Source organism: Cherax quadricarinatus, chromosome 4, assembly GCF_038502225.1.
Source record: "Cherax quadricarinatus isolate ZL_2023a chromosome 4, ASM3850222v1, whole genome shotgun sequence".
Classification (NCBI taxonomy): domain Eukaryota; kingdom Metazoa; phylum Arthropoda; class Malacostraca; order Decapoda; family Parastacidae; genus Cherax; species Cherax quadricarinatus.
Genome location: NC_091295.1, coordinates 47,493,859 through 47,516,334, shown reverse-complemented (window position 1 = coordinate 47,516,334; position 22,476 = coordinate 47,493,859). Strand labels below are relative to the sequence as shown.

Sequence of the window (22,476 nt, the reverse complement as noted above, 5' to 3'; positions counted from 1 at the left end):
ATAGCAAGAGCAGTGAAACTTATCTCGAATAAACCCGAGGTAAAGATAATATAACGAGGGAGGCGATATGGGTGACGAGGGTCTTACGAGCGCTTACCGAGCGATCTGACCTCCCGAGCAGAAATAAAAATGATGGAGAACTCCAGCGATTAATCACAACGATTGAGATGGAGCAACGGGAGAGATTTTGATTTTGTATTTACCTATTCTATTCTATATGATAGCTTTTGCTCCAGCTATTGTTTTCTGTCATATTCCATCACATAAGATCGGGCTCATACAAGGTGGTGGAATCTGTCAACCTGAGCTGGGAGACTTCCGTAGTGTGACGAGGATATCGTCAAGTGTTCGACAGGGAAGAGAGTTGGGATGGGAGGTACTCTGGAAAGCAAAGAGTCGAGAGCTGGAGTCTACAGGGGAGAAAAAAATGACCGAGGAAGTTAGTGGTAGATCATAGAAAGATACGGCAGGAGGCAGTGGGGTGATGAGGCATCCGAAACCTTGTCATGTCCGAGGTAATGACCTAGTTACCGCACGAGACTGATCCTTTAAGAGAGACCGCGATTACAGGACCAAGAACAGACCCAAGACTGGCAGTACGGTACGTTATCTTCTTTCCTTATCTGTCCGAAATACCGTACCGTAACTTCGTACGTACCTTACTTTTTAACCAAAATAAAAATCACCGCCCCGTACCGTTCTATCAGCCTTACTCCTCCTGCTTCTGAATGATCCACACACGGGTTTAGCGCTTCATGAAATACAGCGAGTATCTTCAGGAAAGAAAGAGAAACTTCAGGAAAAGGATCACGAGATGAAAATTCAAGAAACCAAGGAAAAAGCACTCTTGAATGTAATTGAATGTAACGGAAGAGAATAAGACTTCAGGAAGCAACGGCTCTGAACTAGCAGGCTTCAGAGAACAAAACAACGGATCGGGAAGCAACAGGCTTCAGGAAACCTCGATTAGACAACAACGTCAGGATGGTATTAAAGAATTTCCTGTTAAAATTGTGTTGATTTTCAGCATTTTTGTCCCAATGTGTGTGTGTGTTAGTTTGTGTGTGTGTGTGTGTGTGTGTGTGTGTGTGTGTGTGTGTGTGTGTGTTTGTGTGTGTGTGTGTGTGTGTGTGTGTGTGTGTGTGTGTGTGTGTGTGCGTGTGTACTCACCTATTTATACTCACCTATTGTGGTTGCAAGGGTCTAATCACAGCTCCTGGCCCCCGCCTATTCTCTGGTCGCTACTAGGTCCACTGACACCTCTTCTTAAAGCTTTGTATGGATCCTGCCTCCACTACATCACTATCCAGACTGTTCCACTTCCTGACAACTCTGTGACTAAAGAAATACTTCCTAACATCCCTGACTCTTCTAAAGTTTTCAACTTCCAGCTGTGACCCCTTGTTGCTGTGTCCCACCTCTGGAACATCCTGTCTCTATCCACATTGTCAATTCCTTTCAGTATTTTATGTGTCGTTATCATGTCTCCCTTATCCTACCTGTTTTCCAGTGTCATTAGGTTGATTTCCCTTAACCTCTCCTCGTAGGACATACCTCTGTGTGTGTGTGTGTGTGTGTGTGTGTGTGTGTGTGTGTGTGTGATATTGTACCACATGTTTGTACCCTGGTACGGTACCATACATTTGAAATGCATTGGATTGACAGGAATGCGAGACGCGACTCTGTTATGTCGAAGCTTAGTATACATATCTAGAGTATGATGCTTCTTCTGGTGTCAGCATTGTTCCGGTGTCGGCCTTGTTCTGTCGTCAGCCTTGTTGTTCTGTCGTCAGCCTTGTTGTTCTGTCGTCAGCCCTGTTGTTCTGTTGTCTGCCTTGTTCTGTCGTCAGCCTTGTTGTTTCGGCGTCGGCCTTGTTGTTCCTGCGTCGGTTTTCTTGTTCCGGCTTCGGCTTTGTTGTTCCGGCGTCAACCGTGTTGTTCCGGCGTCAGTCAGCAGTTTTGCTATGCGTTTCGTTTAGCGCATTGTGTTAGTATGTCCTTGACGAGCGCACACATTCCAGTCAGCGCTGGTTTCACCCATTCGTCAACCACTCGCGTTGGGCATTTGTCAGGAACACAACTGGACCCAAGAGTGGCCCTGGCGGCATGCCTAGAGAAGAGTTCAGCTCCATGGAGCTGAACTCTTCTCCATTCTGAGGTACTGACTACCTCAAATACTTTTTTTTTCCAAGATTGATTGGCTGATTACATCATCTTTATTTCACTACACCTGCTGCCTCTGTATTTGACTGAAGAAGCCTACTGTGTAGGCGAAACGTTTCATCAATAAAGATACCCAAGTGTTGTACATGTGTCTTAGTCTTCAACTTGTCAGTATTTTATACCATTTCTGACACAAGGTCCGTCGTTGTTGGTGACTAGAAAATCTGTTTCCGCGTCAACTTGGGAAAGAGAGGTTATGCAAATTCTTTACTAGACTTGGTAAACTACTATTTGTAAAACAAAATTTAGAAATGTTAGGTCAGTTTGAGAATGTCAAGTCACAGTCTCGTGGCTGGAACAAGTCACCTACAATCCCAGTTGTGACGTGAAAAATGTTCCAGAACGAAGCGACTACATTTGGGTGCAAAATATCAGTAACCATACAAAGGTTAAATATACGAGTGAGACTGGTTGCGTTTGAGGACTCGCCTTACCTACTGGAGTGTACCTCTGTCTTGGTCTTCCAGTATTGCAATACTTTATTCATATAAGTAGTGAGGTGACCGAGTTGATCTCATTAGCATTTATCCGATTATATCCTGTGACATCAAGATGCAACATATCTAATGCTTGTTTTTGGTGATGGTATCATGTGACATCAATATGCAACACATCTAATCTTGTTTTCGGTGATTGTATCATGTGACATCAAGATGCAACACATGTAATGCTTGTTTTCAGTTTACATATTAATTTAAGAATTCAGGAGACACTACCTGCCTCATCTCACCTTCCCTCATCTCACCTTCCCTCATCTCACCTTCTCTGATCTCACCTTCCCTCATCTCACCTTCCCTCATCTCACCTTCCCTCATCTCACCTTCCCTCATCTCACCTTCTTTGATCTCACCTTCTCTGATCTCACCTTCCCTCATCTCACCTTCCCCCATCTCACCTTCCCTCATCTCACCTTCCCTCATCTCACCTTCCCTCATCTCACCTTCCCTCATCTCACCTTCCCTCAAGGTTGATGGACTGGATACATTGTCCCCAGGCTGAGTGACTGATTACCTCAAACTCCTTCTAATCTTCAGCATTCTTTGTATTAAACTGATGAAGCCACTGTGGCACAACGTTTCCAGAGTAAAGATACCCAAGTGTTGCATGTGTCTAATTTATCAACTTGTTGGTTCTCTGAATTATCTACAATCCTAAAGTGCACACAGTTGTACTTATCCAGAACAAAATATCTGGATTATAAACGATTTCTAAAGTAGACAGAGCTAGCAGCAGGGGGGGCGATGACCCCCCGTGGCTATCAGATTAGTCAATATCCCAGAGGAAACTAAACAGGTTTCTTTGACTTATTGTCCATTAATTGAGACTCGAAGTTTTTTAATGTTTAGTCCGGACTGAGAGCCAATATCAGAGGCTCTTCTTCGTCTGTTGTGGTATACTGGAATGTACCTGAGGACGGCCTCCGTACCCAGCTGCGTGGAGCTGCTTCGGTCAACCTGTCCTCAAGATTACTGTGCTTGTGCCACTAAATTATTCTCTCTACTTTCTGATATCACTATTTCTTCTACTACCTCCATTACCTACTTTCCCACTACTTCCTCTTCTCCCTCTCCTGTTCCCGTCCTTGTCCTGTTCTCCTGTATATACCGGCTCCCACATTTGTCTCTGTTGTTGTGACTTGTAAATGGTACAAGTCGGACCGAAACGTCGTCGTAAGCTCCTCTCTCCTGTGTGCCGATTGTTTGTGTACGGTGCTCATAAGAACATAAGACAGGAGGACTACTGCAGCAGGCCTACTGGCCAGTACTAGGCAAGTCTTCTCTAGCCCAAACCTAGCAACAAAAATATTGGCTTAACCCGTTTTCAGTGTACCCAAGGAATAAGCTTTGACAACCCTGTTAACTAGTACGAAAATCCCACTCAGATCCAGGATGGCTGCGTGGGCATACATCTCCACGGTTTGTGTGCCCTTGACGAGGGAGAGGGCACGTCCTAGTTTGGGTGGGTAGCGGGAGAGTGGCAAGATGATGTTGGTTTTGGGGGCGGAGGGAGAGAGAGAGAGAGCAGCAGCAGCAGCAGCAGCAGCTGCAGCTGCAGCCGCAGCCGCAGCCGCAGCCGCAGCCGCAGCCGCAGCCGCAGCCGCAGCCGCAGCCGCAGCCAGGACAAGCTAGCTACATTAACCACGATCCCTGTTACAACACCCACTCACCATCACCACTATCCATGATCACCACCACGATCACCACTATCCATGACCACCACCACGATCACCACTATCCATGACCACCACCACGATCATCACTATCCATGACCACCACCACAATCACCACTATCCACGACCACCACCACTGTCCATGACCACCATAATCACCACTATCCATGACCACAATCACCACTCTCCATGACCACCACAATCAACACTATCCATGACCACCACCACAATCACCACTATCCATGACCACCACAGTCACCAATATCCCTGACCACCATCACAATCACCACTACCACAATGACCACTATCCATGACCACTATCACAATGACCACTATCACAATGACCACTATCTACGACCACCACCATCACAATCTATACACAATCATCACCACAATCACCACTATCCACAATTACCACTATCCACGATCACCACCACAATCACCACTATCCACGATCACCACCACAACTACCACTATCCACGATCATCACCACAATTCCTACTATCCACGATCACCACCAGAATTCCTACTGTCCACGATCACCACCACCACCACCCACCACCACCAAAACCACCCATCACCACCACCACCACCCATCACCACCACCACCACCACCCACCACCACCACCACCACCCACCACCACCACCACCACCCACCACCACCACCACCACCACCACCACCACCACCACCACCACCCACCACCACCAAAACCACCCACCACCACCACCACTCAAAACCCACTCCAAGAGGGAGAGGGAAGAGTGGAAGAAGGAAGACAGCCACTGTACCACTAGAACCCCAAAACGTAGCTTGTTAACACTCTGATGTTACACAAGAAATATCATTAACTTTTCAAAGATATAATTAAAGTTGATTTAACACACATTTTCCGGATCTAAATAAAAAAATTAACCCTACAGTTCGGATGTAAATAACAAAATTGATTTTGACTACTACTGAATGGGGTCCAAGTTGGATCGAAACGTCGTCAGAGGTTTCAGTCGTCAGAGGTTTCAGTCGTCAGAGGTTTCAGTCGTCAGAGGTTTCAGTCGTCAGAGGTTTCAGTCGTCAGAGATTTCAGTCGTCAGAGGTTTCAGTCGTCAGGTTTCAGTCGTCAGAGGTTTCAGTCGTCAGAGGTTTCAGTCGTCAGAGGTTTCAGTCGTCAGGTTTCAGTCGTCAGAGGTTTCAGTCGTCAGAGGTTTCAGTCGTCAGAGGTTTCAGTCGTCAGAGGTTTCAGTCGTCAGGTTTCAGTCGTCAGAGGTTTCAGTCGTCAGAGGTTTCAGTCGTCAGAGGTTTCAGTCGTCAGGTTTCAGTCGTCAGAGGTTTCAGTCGTCAGAGGTTTCAGTCGTCAGAGGTTTCAGTCGTCAGGTTTCAGTCGTCAGAGGTTTCAGTCGTCAGAGGTTTCAGTCGTCAGAGGTTTCAGTCGTCAGGTTTCAGTCGTCAGAGGTTTCAGTCGTCAGAGGTTTCAGTCGTCAGAGGTTTCAGTCGTCAGAGGTTTCAGTCGTCAGAGGTTTCAGTCGTCAGAGGTTTCAGTCGTCAGAGGTTTCAGTCGTCAGAGGTTTCAGTCGTCAGAGGTTTCAGTCGTCAGAGGTTTCAGTCGTCAGAGGTTTCAGTCGTCAGAGGTTTCAGTCGTCAGAGGTTTCAGTCGTCAGAGGTTTCAGTCGTCAGAAAAACCACAAGAACTTGTTCTATACTGCTTGTTCTCTTCTTTGTTTCTTCCACTTGTTTTCTTCTTGTTCTCTTCTTTTTCTTTTCTTCTTCTCTTCTTTTTCTTCTTGTTTTCTTCTTGTTCTTCTTGTTCTCTTCTTTTTCTTGTTTTCTTCTTGTTCTCTTTTTCTTCTACTTGTTTTCTTATCTTCTTTTTCTTCTTGTTTTTCTTCTTGTTCTCTTTCTCTACTTGTTTTCTTCCCCTTCTCTTCATTTTCTTCTTGTTTTCTTCCTCTCTTCTTTTTCTTCTACTTTTCTTCTTGTTCTTTTCAATTTATTCTCTCAACTTGTTCTCTTATGGTCTACGAATCTACATTAATACTCTCACTGGGAAATATCGTATTTTTATTGTCGTTTTTTTGTCAAGCGATATTCGCCTCTGCTTCATTTCCTTCCCCATCTCTTCTCTCCTTATTTATTCTCCCCTCATCTCCCCTCTTCTATTATTTCTTTCCTCGACTCCCAGCAAGACTACCGTGAACATCACTGGGGGATACACAGAAACCTGTGCTTGCCAGCAGGTTTGACTGGACGTGTGGGTGGCCCGGCCTCCGTCACAACATTACAGGGGAAGCTTGACTGTTTGACAGCTTGTGCGTGCTGACTGCTGATAGCACGCTCGGAGCAGCCGCTGGTAGCACGCTCAGAGCAACCGTTGTTAGCACGCTCAGAGCAGCCGCTGGTAGCACGCTCAGAAAAGTCGCTGGTAGCACGCTCAGAGAAGCCGCTGGTAGCACGCTCAGAGCAGCCGCTGGTAGCACGCTCAGAGCAGCTGCTGGTAGCACGCTCAGAGCAACCGTTGTTAGCACACTCAGAGCAGCCGCTGGTAGCACGTTCAGAGCAGCCGCTGGTAGCACGCTCAGAGCACCCGATGGTAGCACGCTCAGAGCAGCTACAGGTAGCAGGCTCAGTGCAGCCACTGGTGGCACGCTCAGAGCAGCTGCTGGTAGCACGCTCAGAGCAACCGTTGTTAGCACGCTCAGAGCAGCCGCTGGTAGCACGCTCAGAGCAGCCGCTGGTAGCACGCTCAGAGTAGCCGCTGGTAGCACGCTCAGAGCAGCCGCTGGTAGCACGCTCAGAAAAGCCGCTGGTAGCACGCTCAGAACAGCCGCTGGTAGCACGCTCAGATCAGCTGTAGCACGCTCAGAGCAGCCGCTGGTAGCACGCTGACACTGGCTACTAACGTTACTGCCCCCTTCGTTTACACACTCGCTACTGTTCTGCCTGCACTGTCTACAGTTCTGCCTACACTGTCTACTGTTCTGCCTACACTGTCTACTGTTCTGCCTACGCTTTCTACTGTTCTGCCTACGCGCTCTACTGTTATGCCTACACTCTCTACTGTTCGGCCTACACTCTCTACTGTTCGGCCTATACTCTCTACTCTTCGGCCTACACTCTCTACTGTTCTGTCTACATTCTCTACTGTTCTATCTACACTCTCTACTTTTCTGTCTACATTCTATACTGCTCTGTCTACATTCTCTACTGTTCTATCTACACTCTCTACTGTTCTGTCTACATTCTATACTGCTCTGTCTACATTCTCTACTGTTCAGCCTACATTCTCTATTGTTCTGCCTACATTCTCTATTGTTCTTCCTACATTCTCTACTGTTCTGCCTACACTCTCTACTATTCTGCATACACTCTCTACTGTTCGGCCTACACTCTCTACTGTTCGGCCTACACTCTCTACTGTTCTCCCTACGCTTTCTACTGTTCTGCCTATACTCTCTACTGTTCGGCCTACACTCGCTACTGTTCTGCCTACACTCTCTGCTGTTCTGCCTACACTCTCTACTTTTCTGCCTACACTCTCTACTGTTCGGCCTACACTCGCTACTGTTCTGCCTACATTTGCTACTGTTCTCCCTACACTCGCTACTGTTCTGCCTACATTTGCTACTATTCTCCCTACACTCTCTACTGTTCTGCCTACACTCGCTACTGTTCTGCCTACACTCTCTACTGTTCTGCCTACACCCTCTACTGTTCTGTCTACACTCTCTACTGTTCTACCTAAGCACACTACTGTTCTGCCTACACTCTCTACTGTTCTGCCTGCACTCTCTACTGTTCAGCCTGCAGTCTCTACTGTTCTGCCTACACTCTCTACTGTTCTGCCTACACTCGCTACTGTTCTGCCTACACTGTCTACTGTTTTGCCTGCACCCTCTACTGTTCTGTCTACATTCTCTACTGTTCTGTCTACATTCACTACTGTTCTGTCTACATTCTCTACTGTTCTGCCTACACTCTCTACTGTTCTGCCTACACTCTCTACTGTTCTGTCTACATTCTCTACTGTTCTGTCTACACTCTCTACTGTTCTGCTTACACTCTCTACTGTTCTGCCTACACTCTCTACTGTTCTGCCTACACTCTCTACTGTTCTGCCTACACTCTCTACTGTTCTGCCTACACTCTCTACTGTTCTGCCTATACTATCTACTGTTCTGCCTACACTCTCTACTGTTCTGTGTACACTCTCTACTGTTCTGTCTACATTCTCTACTGTTTTGTCTGCATTCTCTACTGTTCTGTCTACATTCTCTACTGTTCTGCCTACACTCTCTATTGTTCTGCCTACACTCGCTACTGTTCTGCCTACACTGCCTACTGTTCTGCCTACATTGTCTACTGTTCTGCCTACACTCGCTACTGTTCTGCCTACACTTGCTACTGTTCTGCCTACACTCACTAGTGTTCTGCCTACACTCGCTACTGTTCTGCCTACACTGCCTACTGTTCTGCCTACACTCTTTACTGCTCTGCCTGCACTCTCTACTGTTCTGTCTACATTCTCTACTGTTCTGCCTACACTCTCTACTGTTCTGCCTACATTGTCTACTGTTCTGCCTACATTGTCTACTGTTCTGCCTACATTCACTACTGTTCTGCCTACACTCACTACTGTTCTGGCTACACTCGCTACTGTTCTGCCTACACTCGCTACTGTTCTGCCTACAATCGCTACTGTTCTACCTACACTCGCTACTGTTCTGCCTACACTCGCTACTGTTCTGCCTACAATCGCTACTGTTCTGCCTACACTCGCTACTGTTCTGCCTACATTCGCTACTGTTCTCCCTACACTCTCTACTGTTCTGCCTACACTCTCTACTGTTCTGTCTACACTCTCTACTGTTCTGCCTACACTCTCTACTGTTCTGCCTACACTCTCTACTGTTCTGCCTACTCTCTCTACTGTTCTGCCTACACTCTCTACTGTTCTCCTTGCACTCTCTACTGTTCTGCCTACACTCTCTACTGCTCTGCCTACACTCTCTACTGTTCTGCCTACACTTTCTACTGTTCTGCCTACAATCTCTACTGCTCTGCCTACACTCTCTACTGTTCTGCCTACACTCGCTACTGTTCTGCTTACACTCGCTACTGTTCTGCCTACACTCGCTACTGTTCTGCCTACACTCGCTACTGTTCTGACTACGCTCTCTACTGTTCTGTCTACACTCTCTACTGTTCTGCCTACACTCTCTACTGTTCTGTCTACACTCTCTACTGTTCTGTCTACACTCTCTACTGTTCTGCCTACACTCTCTACTGTTCTGCCTACACTCTCTACTGTTTTGCCTACACACACTACTGTTCTGCCTACACACACTACTGTTCTGCCTACACTCTCTACTGCCCTGTCTACACTCTCTACTGTTCTGTCTACACTCTCTACTGTTCTGCCTACACTCTCTACTGTTCTGCCTACACTCTCTACTGTTTTGCCTACACACACTACTGTTCTGCCTACACTCGCTACTGTTCTGCCTACACTCGCTACTGTTCTGCCTACACTCTCTACTGTTCTGTCTACACTCTCTACTGTTCTGCCTACACTCTCTACTGTTCTGCCTACACTCTCTACCGTTTTGCCTACACACACTACTGTTCTGCCTACACACACTACTGTTCTGCCCACACACACTACTGTTCTGCCTACACTCGCTACTGTTCTGCCTACACTCTGTACTGTTCTGCCTACACTCTGTACTGTTCTGCTTACACTCTCTACTGTTCTGCCTACACTCTCTACTGTTCTGCCTTCACTCTCTACTGTCCTGCCTGCACTCTCTACTGTTCTGCCTACACTCTCTACTGTTCTGCCTTCACTCTGTACTGTTCTGCCTACACTCTCTACTGTTCTGCCTACACACACTACTGTCCTTTGCCAACACACACGGTCTGTCTCACTCGACTGCCCCTTCGTTACCACTCACGTTGCACCGTCTCCGTTAGTCTCCGCCCACGCTATTGCCCACTTCCCAAGAATTAATGTTTGTTGAGTCGTTGCGGGCAGTGAAAGCTCTCTTTACATTCTTCAGATCTTCAGTTTCACCTTATATAAAAGCGGCTGTTAATGTGCAGCTGCTACAGCTGTCGAGCCTTCTCTTCCATCTACACACGTAGTCTTGTTTATCCTCTTGTTTTTATCCTCGCTTTTCTCTCCCCCTCTTCATTATGTTTGGTTTTCGTTTTTACTGGGTTGTCTCTCTTCCCAGCTGCTCACACTTGTATCAAATGTTTGGTGGAATATATGAATTTTGTTCTTTTTTTTTTAGGTAACAAGGCAGTGGTTTCAATTCAAGTTTTTGTCCAGGTAATTTTTTTTGCCCAGGTATTTTTTTTGGTCCAGGTAATTTTTGTTGTCCAGGTATTTTTTTTGTCCAGGTAATTTTTTTTAATGGTCTTGTGAACCCACAGGTGTTGTGTATGTACACGTCACTGTCTACTTTAGAATTATCCTAAGATAATCCAATAAAGTCGAATTATTTGGCTGATTTCCTTTCTAGTCTCTGGTTTCTAATATACACATCTTATACAGTTTGGAAAGGAGTAGATAGTTCTCAGTAGATAACCATGGTGTGGTTTTCCAAGTCCTCTGCTGTACTCCCATGTGCTGAAGTACATTTACCATGTACTCCCATGTACTGAAGTACATTTACCATGTACTCCCATGTACTGAAGTACATTTACCATGTACTCCCATGTACTGAAGTACATTTACCATGTACTCCCATGTACTGAAGTACATTTACCATGTACTCCCATGTACTGAAGTACATTTACCATGTACTCCCATGTACTGAAGTACATTTACCATGTACTCCCATGTGCTGAAGTACATTTACCATGTACTCCCATGTACTGAAGTACATTTACCATGTACTCCCATGTACTGAAGTACATTTACCATGTACTCCCATGTACTGAAGTACATTTACCATGTACTCCCATGTACTGAAGTACATTTACCATGTACTCCCATGTACTGAAGCACATTTACCATGTACTCCCATGTACTGAAGTACATTTACTATGTACTCCCATGTACTGAAGTACATTTACCATATACTCCCATGTACATAGTGCTTCTTGCACATCTCGACATTGTTATGTTTCCAAATTCATTAACCTGTTTAAGCAGTTGGTGGTCATTTGTGTTTTGGAGGTACCTCTTTTTTTAGGCTGATTCACTTTCAGCTGGTTGATTGGTGCAGCAGTTACTGATGTTCTTGTTAAGATCTAAGTCACAATACCGTGACTGGAACAATGTACAGATAACCCGTACATGTTAGAGAGACGCTTATAATGACGTTTTGGTCCGACTTGGACCATTTACAAGTCGGATCGAAGCGTCTCCATAAGATTTAATATCTATGAGCGGGTTGTTTCTGTAATATTCTGTGTGTCTGTAATATTCTCATCAAAGTTGCTACACCTATTCTTCCACCTCTTCCCGTACCGTGTGTGTGCTCATCAACAGTGTCTTCCCCTACATCTGTAAGTCCTTGCAGCTGTAGCAGAGTTCTCACATGCGTCTGAAGACGCACCTTCGCCTGAGTCTCTGCGGCAGCACCGTCACCCACATCTGCACGTCACCCACACCTGCACCGTCACCCACACCTGCACCATCACCCACACCTGCACCGTCACCCACACCTGCAGCATCACCCACGCCTGCACCGTCACCCACACCTGCACCATCACCCACACCTGCACCATCACCCACACCTGCACCGTCACCCACACCTGCACCGTCACCCACACCTGCACCATCACTCACACCTGCACCATCACCCACACCTGCACCGTCACCCACACCTGCACCATCACCCACACCTGCACCATCACCCACACCTGCACCATCACCGACACCTGCACCGTCACCCACACCTGCACTGTCACCCACACCTGCACTGTCACCCACACCTGCACCGTCACCCACACCTGCACCATCACCCACACCTGCACCATCACCCACACCTGCACCATCACCCACACCTGCACCATCACCCACACCTGCACCGTCACCCACACCTGCACCGTCACCCACACCTGCACCATCACCCACACCTGCACCATCACCCACACCTGCACCATCACCCACACCTGCACCATCACCCACACCTGCACCATCACCCACACCTGCACCGTCACCCACACCTGCACCATCACCCACACCTGCACCATCACCCACACCTGCACCGTCACCCACACCTGCACCATCACCCACACCTCTACGTCTATTTTTAATTACGATGAGTTGCAAACAAGCAACGTTGCCCATTAGCTTATTTCAACAGTGATTTTTAAAACGACTTGTACCACCTGACCACGAGTAAAATTTCCCATTTTTCAAATTAAAAAGAAAGCACACTGTTGACTTTCGAAATACCTTTCGATAGCTTTCTTCACCCCCAGGAACTTTCTTTTCCGACTGCCGTGAGTCGTCAGAACTTTAGAACACAATAGCCATTTGCCATACAGTACCAGCAGAACTAGTACTAATATATATATATATATATATATATATATATATATATATATATATATATATATATATATTAGTGATATGTTCGAACGCTTTTTTGTGTATTTTTTTAAATACATATAACAAAATAGGCTCCAGGGAAGAACTTTTGGCTGCCGCCCACGGGACGGGTCAGGTGTCAGGGCCGGGTTAAAGCCCTCTGAAGAACCCTGGGCACTGAGCCCACTGTTCACGGTGGATAATACAGGCCTGTATGGAGTCCACATTAAAACTATCAAACAGCAGCAAAAGGAGAAGGATTAATAAAAACTGAGCCTTAGTAGGAGGTTCAAATATTGATCTAATAATTTTCTTGGTTTTTTTTTATTAATAAGACGTGGGAGGGGTAGGGAGGGAAGAATGGAGGGAGGGAGGGAAGGGAGGGAGGGAGGGACTTGAAATGGGGAAATAAAAACTGAGAGAAGATTGAGGTGGAAAAAGGATATGATAAAAATGACTAAGAACACAAAAAGATTGGGATGAGAGGGATGGGACTGGAAGGGGATGCGAGTTGAGTGGGATGAGAGAAGGAGATGGAGTGGGAGAGATTCCACACATTAGAGAAGAAGAGGGATGCGAATGGGGTGTCCACGCTCACAGGCACATGGAATGGGGTGTCCACGCTCACAGGCACATGGAATGGGGTGTCCACGCTCACAGGCACATTGAATGGGGTGTCCACGCTCACAGGCACATGGAATGGGGTGTCCACAAGCACAAGGAGTGGGGGTGTCTACAAGCACAAGGAGTGGGGGTGTCCACAAACACAGGGAATGAGGGTGGCCACAAGCACAGGGACTAGGGGTGGCCACAAGCACAGGGAGTGGGGTGTCCATAAGCACAGGGAGTAGGGTGTCCATAAGCACAGCGAGTGGGGGGTGTCCACAAGTACAGGGAGTGGTAATCTCTACTCCCACAAGCACAGGGAGTGGAGGTGTCTATACCCATAAGTACAGGGAGTGGTGTCTACATCCACAAGCACAGGAAGTGGAGGTGTCTACACCCAAGCACAGGGAGTGGAGGTGTCTGCACCCACAAGTACAGGTAGTGGAGATGTCTACACACACAAGTACAGGGAGTGGAGGTGTCTACACCCACAAGTACAGGGAGTGGAGATGTCTACACACACAAGTACAGGGAGTGGAGGTGTCTACACCCACAAGTACAGGGAGTGGAGGTGTCTATACTCACAAGTACAGGGAGTGAAGGTGTCTACACCCACAAGTACAGGGAGTGGAGGTGTCTACACCCACAAGTACAGGGAGTGGAGGTGTCTACACCCACAAGTACAGGGAGTGGAGGTGTCTACACCCACAAGTACAGGGAGTGGGGGTGTCTACACCCACAAGCACAGGGAGTGGAGGTGTCTACACACACAAGTACAAGGAGTGGAGGTGTCTACACCCACAAGCACAGGGAGTGGAGGTGTCTACACTCACAAGTACAAGGAGTGGAGGTGTCTACACCCACAAGCACAGGGAGTGGAGGTGTCTACACCCAAAAGCGCAGGGAGTGGAGGTGTCTACACCCACAAGCACAGGGAGTGGAGGTGTCTACACCCACAAGTACAGGGAGTGGAGGTGCTACATCCACAAGCACAGTGAGTGGAGGTGCTACATCCACAAGCACAGGGAGTGGATGTGTCTACACCCACAAGCAGAGGAAGTGGAGGTGTCTACACCAACAAGCACAGGAAGTGGAGGTGTCTACACCCACAAGCACAGGGAGTGGAGTTGTCTACATCCACAAGCACAGGGAGGGGAGGTGTCTACACCCACAAGTGCAGGGAGTGGGGGTGTCTACATCCACAATCACAGGAAGTTGAGGTGTCTACACCCACAAGCACAGGGAGTGGAGGTGTCTACACTTACAAGCACAGAGTGGAGGTGTCTACACCAACAAGCACAGGGAGTGGAGGTGTCTACAAGCACAGAGTGGAGGTGTCTACACCCACAAGTACAGGGAGTGGAGGTGTCTACAGCCACAAGCACAGTGAGTAGGGGTGTCTACATCCACAAGCACAGGGAATTGGTGTGTCTACACCCACAAGCACAGGGAGTAGGGGTGTCTACACCCACAAGCACAGGGAGTAGGGGTGTCTACACGCGCAAGCACAGGGAGTGGGGGTGTCCACACCCACAAGCACAGGGAGTGGGGGTGTCCACACCCACAAGCACAGGGAGTGGGGGTGTCCACACCCACAAGCACAGGGAGTGGGGGTGCCCACACCCACATAGACCACCACAACGGAGAAAGTGTAGGGGATTCATGCCGACTCCTCATTGCCCCTCCCAGACCCACTCCTACTCCCACACTCGCTCCTCCCATGCCCACTCACACACCTAGAAGAGGGGTACCCCAGGGTCCTGGGTTAGATTCCATGGCAAGTAGAAGTATATAGGTAAGGTTCCTTACACTCCAGCACCGGCTGGATTGTTGCATCCTGTGTAAGAAACTCCAGTACCTGCTGGAATGTTGCATCCTGTGTAATAACTCTAGGACCTGCTGGAAAGTTGCATCCTGTGTAAGAAACTCCAGTACCTGCTGGAATGTTGCATCCTGTGTAATAACTCTAGCACCTGCTGGAATGTTGCATCCTGTGTAAGAAACTCCAGTACCTGCTGGAATGTTGCATCCTGTGTAAGAAACTCCAGTACCTGCTGGAATGTTGCATCCTGTGTAAAAAAATCCAGTACCTGCTGGAATGTTGCATCCTGTGTAAGAAACTCCAGTACCTGCTGGAATGTTGCATCCTGTGTAAGAAACTCCAGTACCTGCTGGAATGTTGCATCCTGTGTAAAAAAATCCAGTACCTGCTGGAATGTTGCATCCTGTGTAAGAAACTCCAGTACCTGCTGGAATGTTGCATCCTGTGTAAGAAACTCCAGTACCTGCTGGAATGTTGCATCCTGTGTAAAAAAATCCAGTACCTGCTGGAATGTTGCATCCTGTGTAAGAAACTCCAGTACCTGCTGGAATGTTGCATCCTGTGCAAGAAACTCCAGTACCTGCTGGAATGTTGCATCCTGTGTAAGAAACTACAGTACCTGCTGGAATGTTGCATCCTGTGTAAGAAACTCCAGTACCTGCTGGAATGTTGCATCCTGTGTAAGAAACTCCAGTACCTGCTGGAATGTTGCATATTGTGCATGAAACTCCAGTACCTGCTGGAATGTTGCATCCTGTGTAAGAAACTACAGTACCTGCTGGAATGTTGCATCCTGTGTAAGAAACTCCAGTACCTGCTGGAATGTTGTATCCTGTGTAAGAAACTCCGGTACCTGCTGGAATGTTGCATCCTGTGTTAGAAGCTCCAGTATCTGCTGGAAACTTGCATCCTGTGCAAGAAACTCCAGTATCTGCTGGAAAGTTGCATACGGTGTGCAAAACTCCAGTAACTGCTGGAAAGTTGCATCCTGTGTAAGAAACTCCAGTACCTGCTGGAAACTTGCATCCTGTGCAAGAAACTCCAGTACCTGCTGGAATGTTGCATCCTGTGTAAGAAACTCCAGTACCTGATGGAATGTTGCATCCTGTGTAAGAAACTCCAGTACCTGATGGAATGTTGCATCCTGTGTAAGAAACTCCAGTACCTGCTGGAATGATGCATCCTGTGTAAGAAACTCCAGTACCTGATGGAATGTTGCATCCTGTGTAAGAAACTCCAGTACCTGATGGAATGTTGCATCCTGTGTAAGAAACTCCAGTACCTGCTGGAATGTTGCATCCTGTGTAAGAAACTCCAGTACCTGCTGGAATGTTGCATCCTGTGTAAGAAACTCCAGTACCTGCTGGAATGTTGCGTCTTGTGTAAGAAACTCCAGTACCTGCTGGAATGTTGCGTCTTGTGTAAGAAACTCCAGTACCTGCTGGAATGTTGCGTCTTGTGTAAGAAACTCCAGTATCTGCTGGAATGTTGCATCCTGTGTAAGAAACTCCAGTACCTGCTGGAATGTTGCATCCTGTGTAAGAAACTCCAGTACCTGCTGGAGGTACTCAGGTGTTGGGCAAGGTATCAGGGAAGCCCCGTGTGTTTAGTGATGGCAATAATTGTACAGGAGGTTGCTTCTGATACCCTTATTGATGATGTGTTGGCAATTTGGAAAAAGGTCACCCACGTCTTTACGAAGGTCAGAATGGTGATATTTTCGATGTGATTTCTTCGCCGTTAATGACATGTACAATATAGCATCCCGTGTGGGTTTGCGCTAACCTATTTGTACTCGCCTGTTTGTGGTTACAGGGGGTCAAGTCACAGTTTCTTGCCCCGCCTCTTCGCTGGTCGCTACTTCCCGCTGCATGAGCTTTATCGTGTGTGTTTGTGTTGTGGGAATTATAATTTAAAGTTTCTCATCTTTAGAGAGAGAGGAGAAGAGGGAGAAAATGAAAATGATAATGACACCCATTTCTTCATCTCACTATTTTCACTTATCGCCGCGACCAGTGCACGATTCACCAGTCCTCTTCCCTCCCCTCCCCGCCTCGTGTGTGTGTGTGTGTGTGTGTGTGTGTGTGTGTGTGTGTGTGTGTGTGTGTGTGTGTGTGTGTGTGTGTGTGTGTGTGTGTGTGTGTTTGTAAGTTACCATTTTGTGCCTGACTTAGTGTGGGTCAACCTGAGTTTAATGGGTCTTGCTTAGTATATGTGAAGTAGTTTGTTGATGGTGATCATGGTCATCAGGCTAGTGCACTGTATTCTTAGGCATATAATGCAGTTTTATAATGTCCAGTGGCTATCACACCGAATGATTTACAGATCAGTTTTACAGGTTAAGTACTGTTATCTTCCCTCAGCTCGTTTACAGGTTAGAAGCTGTCTTAGCTCATTTACAGTTTAAGAGCTGCTATCCTTGCTCAGCTCATTTCAAAGCCCAGCCCTATCTAAGGTATACACCCGCAGGATGCCACCCATGTGATGTGATGGATCAGAGCAGGGATACACACTTATTTTCCCACATCAATAGCAGCACGCTATTGATGTATCCATTTACGCATTTCTTCCATCCTTCTCTCCCCCATCCTCCTCCCTCTCGGTCGTCGTCCTTCCACCGCCAAGTTCTGAAGATCATGACTGGAGCTCCGTCACTCCTTCCCCCAGTGTCGTCTTCGGAGCTCTTTTATTCCCCGTGACTCCGGCAGGTCACACCAGGTCATTGTAGGGTCACACAGTAAAGTTTACTACCGACAATACCCCGATATGTTCCTCATGCAGAGGTTGAGAGGTCATCTTGCATCACACGCGATGTTTATACATGTCGTGCCGAATAGGTAAAACTTGCGATTTTGGCTTAAATAGCAGCGCTTTTTTTGCCGAATAAGTCAAGCGACAATTTGTATAAGCATTAATTTCGCAAAAATCATTCCAAACCTAAAGAAAAAAAATATTTAAATGTTTGTTTATTATCAAAATATTGTACTCTTATCTTAAATATATTTAGTTGGATTAGGCTTAATTAAATTGCGCTTGTTATAATAAGGTTAGGTAAATTTTCTAAGGTTCCTTTGGTACAAAATTATTAATTTTTACATTAGCATAAATGAAAAAAATATATCTTTAAACAGAGAAAATTTCAGAATGGACTTAATTTTAATTGAGTTCTTTTTAATTGGCAAGTTTTACCTATTCGGCACGACATTATATATATATATATATATATATATATATAGATATATATATATATTTATATATATATATATATATATATATATATATATAATGTCGTGCCGAATAGGCAGAACTTGCCATCTTGGCTTAAATAGCAACGTTCATCTTGCCATATAGGACAAGTGAAAATTTGTGTATGCAATAATTTCGCCAAAACCATTCTGAACCTAACGAAAAAAATATATTTCACTGTGTTTGTTTAGTATTAAATTATTGTAAACAACTCTAAAATATATTTAGTTGGGTTAGGGTAAAATAAATTGTTCTTGTTATAATAAGGTTAGGTAAGTTTTCTAAGTTCCTTTTGGTGCAAAATTATAAATTTTTACATCAACATTAATGAAAAAAATATATCTTTAAACGTATAAGAGAAATTTTTAGAAAGGACTTAATTTTAAATAAGTTCTTGCTAAATGACCAGTTTTACATATTCGGCACGACATATATATATATATATATACATATATATATATATATATATATATATATATATATATATATATATATATATATACTACACATTTAACGACTGACGCACTAACACCACTATAAACAAAATTATAATCCTTCCCTACAGCCAGATTGCCTTGAACGTCTCTAAAGTACTCGCCCAAGCCTACACCAGGGTGACCATTGCAACCAGCACCTCCAACCAAGATCTAACCAGGACCAAATGAAGAACCTTGACCCAGTCTCGGTGCAGCTGGCTTACAGAATCCCTTGTGGAGGCTGTGACAAGTTATACGTCGGTGAAACAGCACGTACCCTGCAACCACGTCTCGTTGAATGCATCAATGCATGCAAAAACGACAGCTTGAACGACGCATGTGCGCGACATCTGAACTCCACCAAGCCAATGAAATTCAATGACATCCGCCTAGTGATTACAGAACATAATATTCGCAGAAGAAAATCATCTTTAATAGCCATTTCAGATATCGTTAAACAGATCATATAAAGGCAGCTTCGTTATCTCTGAAGTATTAGCAAAAATGCTTCTTAAAACAATGAACCATCAATTAACAACCAAGAGTTATCACTTCTGCTATTGCTGCTATTACTAGTGTTATTGTTGCTATCGTTAGTATTATTGCTAGTGTTATCACTGCTATTACTAGTGTTATTGTTGCTATTGCTAGTATTATTACTAGTGTTATTACTGCTATTACTAGTGTTATTACTGCTATTACTAGTGTTATTACTGCTATTACTAGTGTTACTACTATTGCTAGTGTTATTATTGTTGCTATTGCTATTATTATATTTTTAATGCTATTACTACAACACTAACAATACGGGCCAGTATTCCTACTTCTTTCCCCTCACTGTTGCATATATTCCCTCTGTATCACTGTATCGTTTGTAACGGCTTGACAAAGTTCCTGGGGAGCAAAACGTTGCCACATGAAAATGTCACATTAGTTGCACGTGTGTCCTTGTTCCTAACACATCGTTGCCAATTCTGGTAACATTATTACGAAGAAGCGTAAATAAGAAGTGAAAACGTTAAAATTGATGAATGCTCCATCTGAGTGAGGTGCGCGAGAAGCCTTGTGTACTCTTAGTTTGATTAAAACACACACACACACTGTTGGCAATGCTCCAAGGTTCACTACGAGGTCAGTGGAACCTAGTGTTGGAGATCCTGTGTTGTTAACGTGGTCAGTGGGACCTACTGCTGGAGCTCCAGTGTTGTTAACGTGGTCAGTGGGACCTACTGCTGGAGTTCCAGTGTTGTTAACGTGGTCAGTGGGACCTACTGCTGGAGCTCCAGTGTTGTTAACGTGGTCAGTGGGACCTACTGCTGGAGTTCCAGTGTTGTTAACGTGGTCAGTGGGACCTACTGCTGGAGCTCCAGTGTTGTTAACGTGGTCAGTGGGACCTACTGCTGGAGTTCCCGTGTTAACGTGGTCATAGGGATCTGTTGCTGTTAATGAAGCTGGCAAGATTCTCACCCTTATAGTGGAGTATTATGCCGTCCCTCACGTTAGGAATGCCGTGAATTTGATGCAGTAATGGGACGATGTTATTACCGACACGTAGATGAGTAAAGAGACGTATTTCACATGTCTTAGTCATCTGCGAATTTTTTTTGCCGATATCGATACCGTCCAAATTATCTGGTACCCACTGATACCGATACTCTGGCTCACGCTTAATTTTGTGACTGTAGATGGTATAGGGATGGTATGACTGTTTCAGGGACACGTTTCGCCAGGCGAAACGTCCTGAATCGTACACAAGCCTCTTTCTTCACAATAATTTTTGTGAATTTGTTTATGTGCGTAATTCAGGGCAAAGATCTTGAGAAGGCTCGATCCACCGTCCGTCTTAAATAACACGCGGACGGAAGACTGATCTCCGCCACTGCGCTGAGTGACTCACGTGGGTTTAGCGTTTTGCGTAAAGTATCAAGTATACAATTATACTTGTGGTATTTTTTCAAGCGTGCGAGACAACGTAAATATTGCATTTTTTGAGTGGAAAAACGTACATGTTGATTTTTATTGGTAGGTTTAATATTTAAAAGTCTAAGAACTACACGAAGGTCATTCAGGACGCATCTTATCTGTACACCATCAGTCAAGAATGTTTTAATCGTTAAATTACGGATAAAGGTCAACTCTGAGTATGGTATAAACCTTGGTAATATATACCGACAAGTTGATTAAGGTTCCAAGACCGAAACGTTGTCTAATTAACATGTCCAAGTGTTTGCTTACGTGTTTTCCTAAACCAGACTCTGAGCAGGTATACACACATTCACCTTTCAGTGTGTATATGTATCCTCGTGTGATTTCTGTTACGGTTTTAACCGAAGTGTGTTGGTTCTGAGCCGCTCTCCAGTTCTGGAATGGTCAGGCCTTTGGAGTGGAGAACGAGAAGGGTCAATCACAGTTCGAGATAAGGTACACTGCCAGTTAACAGTTAAATCACTCATGGAGAGCATCGTTACCATGCTGACTGGACTCCAAGACGCCGTTTTGACGTAAGATGTGAGAATTTAGGATGAGATGTAGCCCCGCTAGCGGAAACTGTAGCACTCTGGGTTCGTCCAGGGCTCCAGCGAGCCTCACGTTGTCTGCCAAGTGAAATTTTTGACTCGTAAACATACTTGCTTAAGCAGATACGAGGGTTTTTATGTGCATATCTTAATTATGTTTTCACTCTGCACCGGTGGCAAAATATGAACGATGTTTGTATTTAGGAAAGGTTTTCTAACACTTTGAGCGCCTTGGTTACTACATTTGGTGGGCTTGTCATCTTTCATGTTATCCTTTCAACATGTTCCCCACAGTTGCGGAACCAATAATTTGCTGCCACACTTGTGCTAAGAGAACATTTCAAACCTTGAGTTGGTGTGTGCGCAGTGGCGGACCTACATTTTTTTGGGGCCCTGAAGCTTGAACTGTTATGGGAGCCCCTTCGTAACCCGTTCCCATAAAATAGACCCAAAATTATTAAGCAATGTGGACTAAGGTGGTTTCTGGGGTCCCTCTGGGATTAGGGACCCTGATCCACCCCTATGTTACATTTTATTCTACCTTCTTCTAGCCTCATCTAAGCTTGTATCTCTTCCTCTCTCTCCTCAGACACAGCTTCCCGTGAACATTATGTCCCGTTTATCCTGGCAAACTGGTTCTCGTTTTTCCCATTCTCGTTTCTAAGATGATGCATTCTTTTACCCTTCTCTCTTCTCAGAAAACTTATTTCGAGCCTTCACAACTCACTCTTCTCTTCATTTTTTTTAGCAAGACTCATTTCCAGCCATGGTACTAGCTTGCATCTTTCGTTCTCTCTTCAGAAAACTCATTTCCAGCCAGGGTACTAGCTTGCATTTTTCGTTCTCTCTTCAGAAAACCTCTTTTCCAGCAGGGTACTAG

The 22,476-nt window shown here is 45.6% G+C and overlaps 1 protein-coding gene across 4 annotated transcripts in view; it reads left to right on the top strand.

Moving 5' to 3' along the window:
* Positions 1 to 22,476, top strand: part of LOC128695364 (monocarboxylate transporter 12) — a 406,948-nt gene that overhangs the window by 63,140 nt on the left and 321,332 nt on the right. The window lies entirely within an intron of this gene.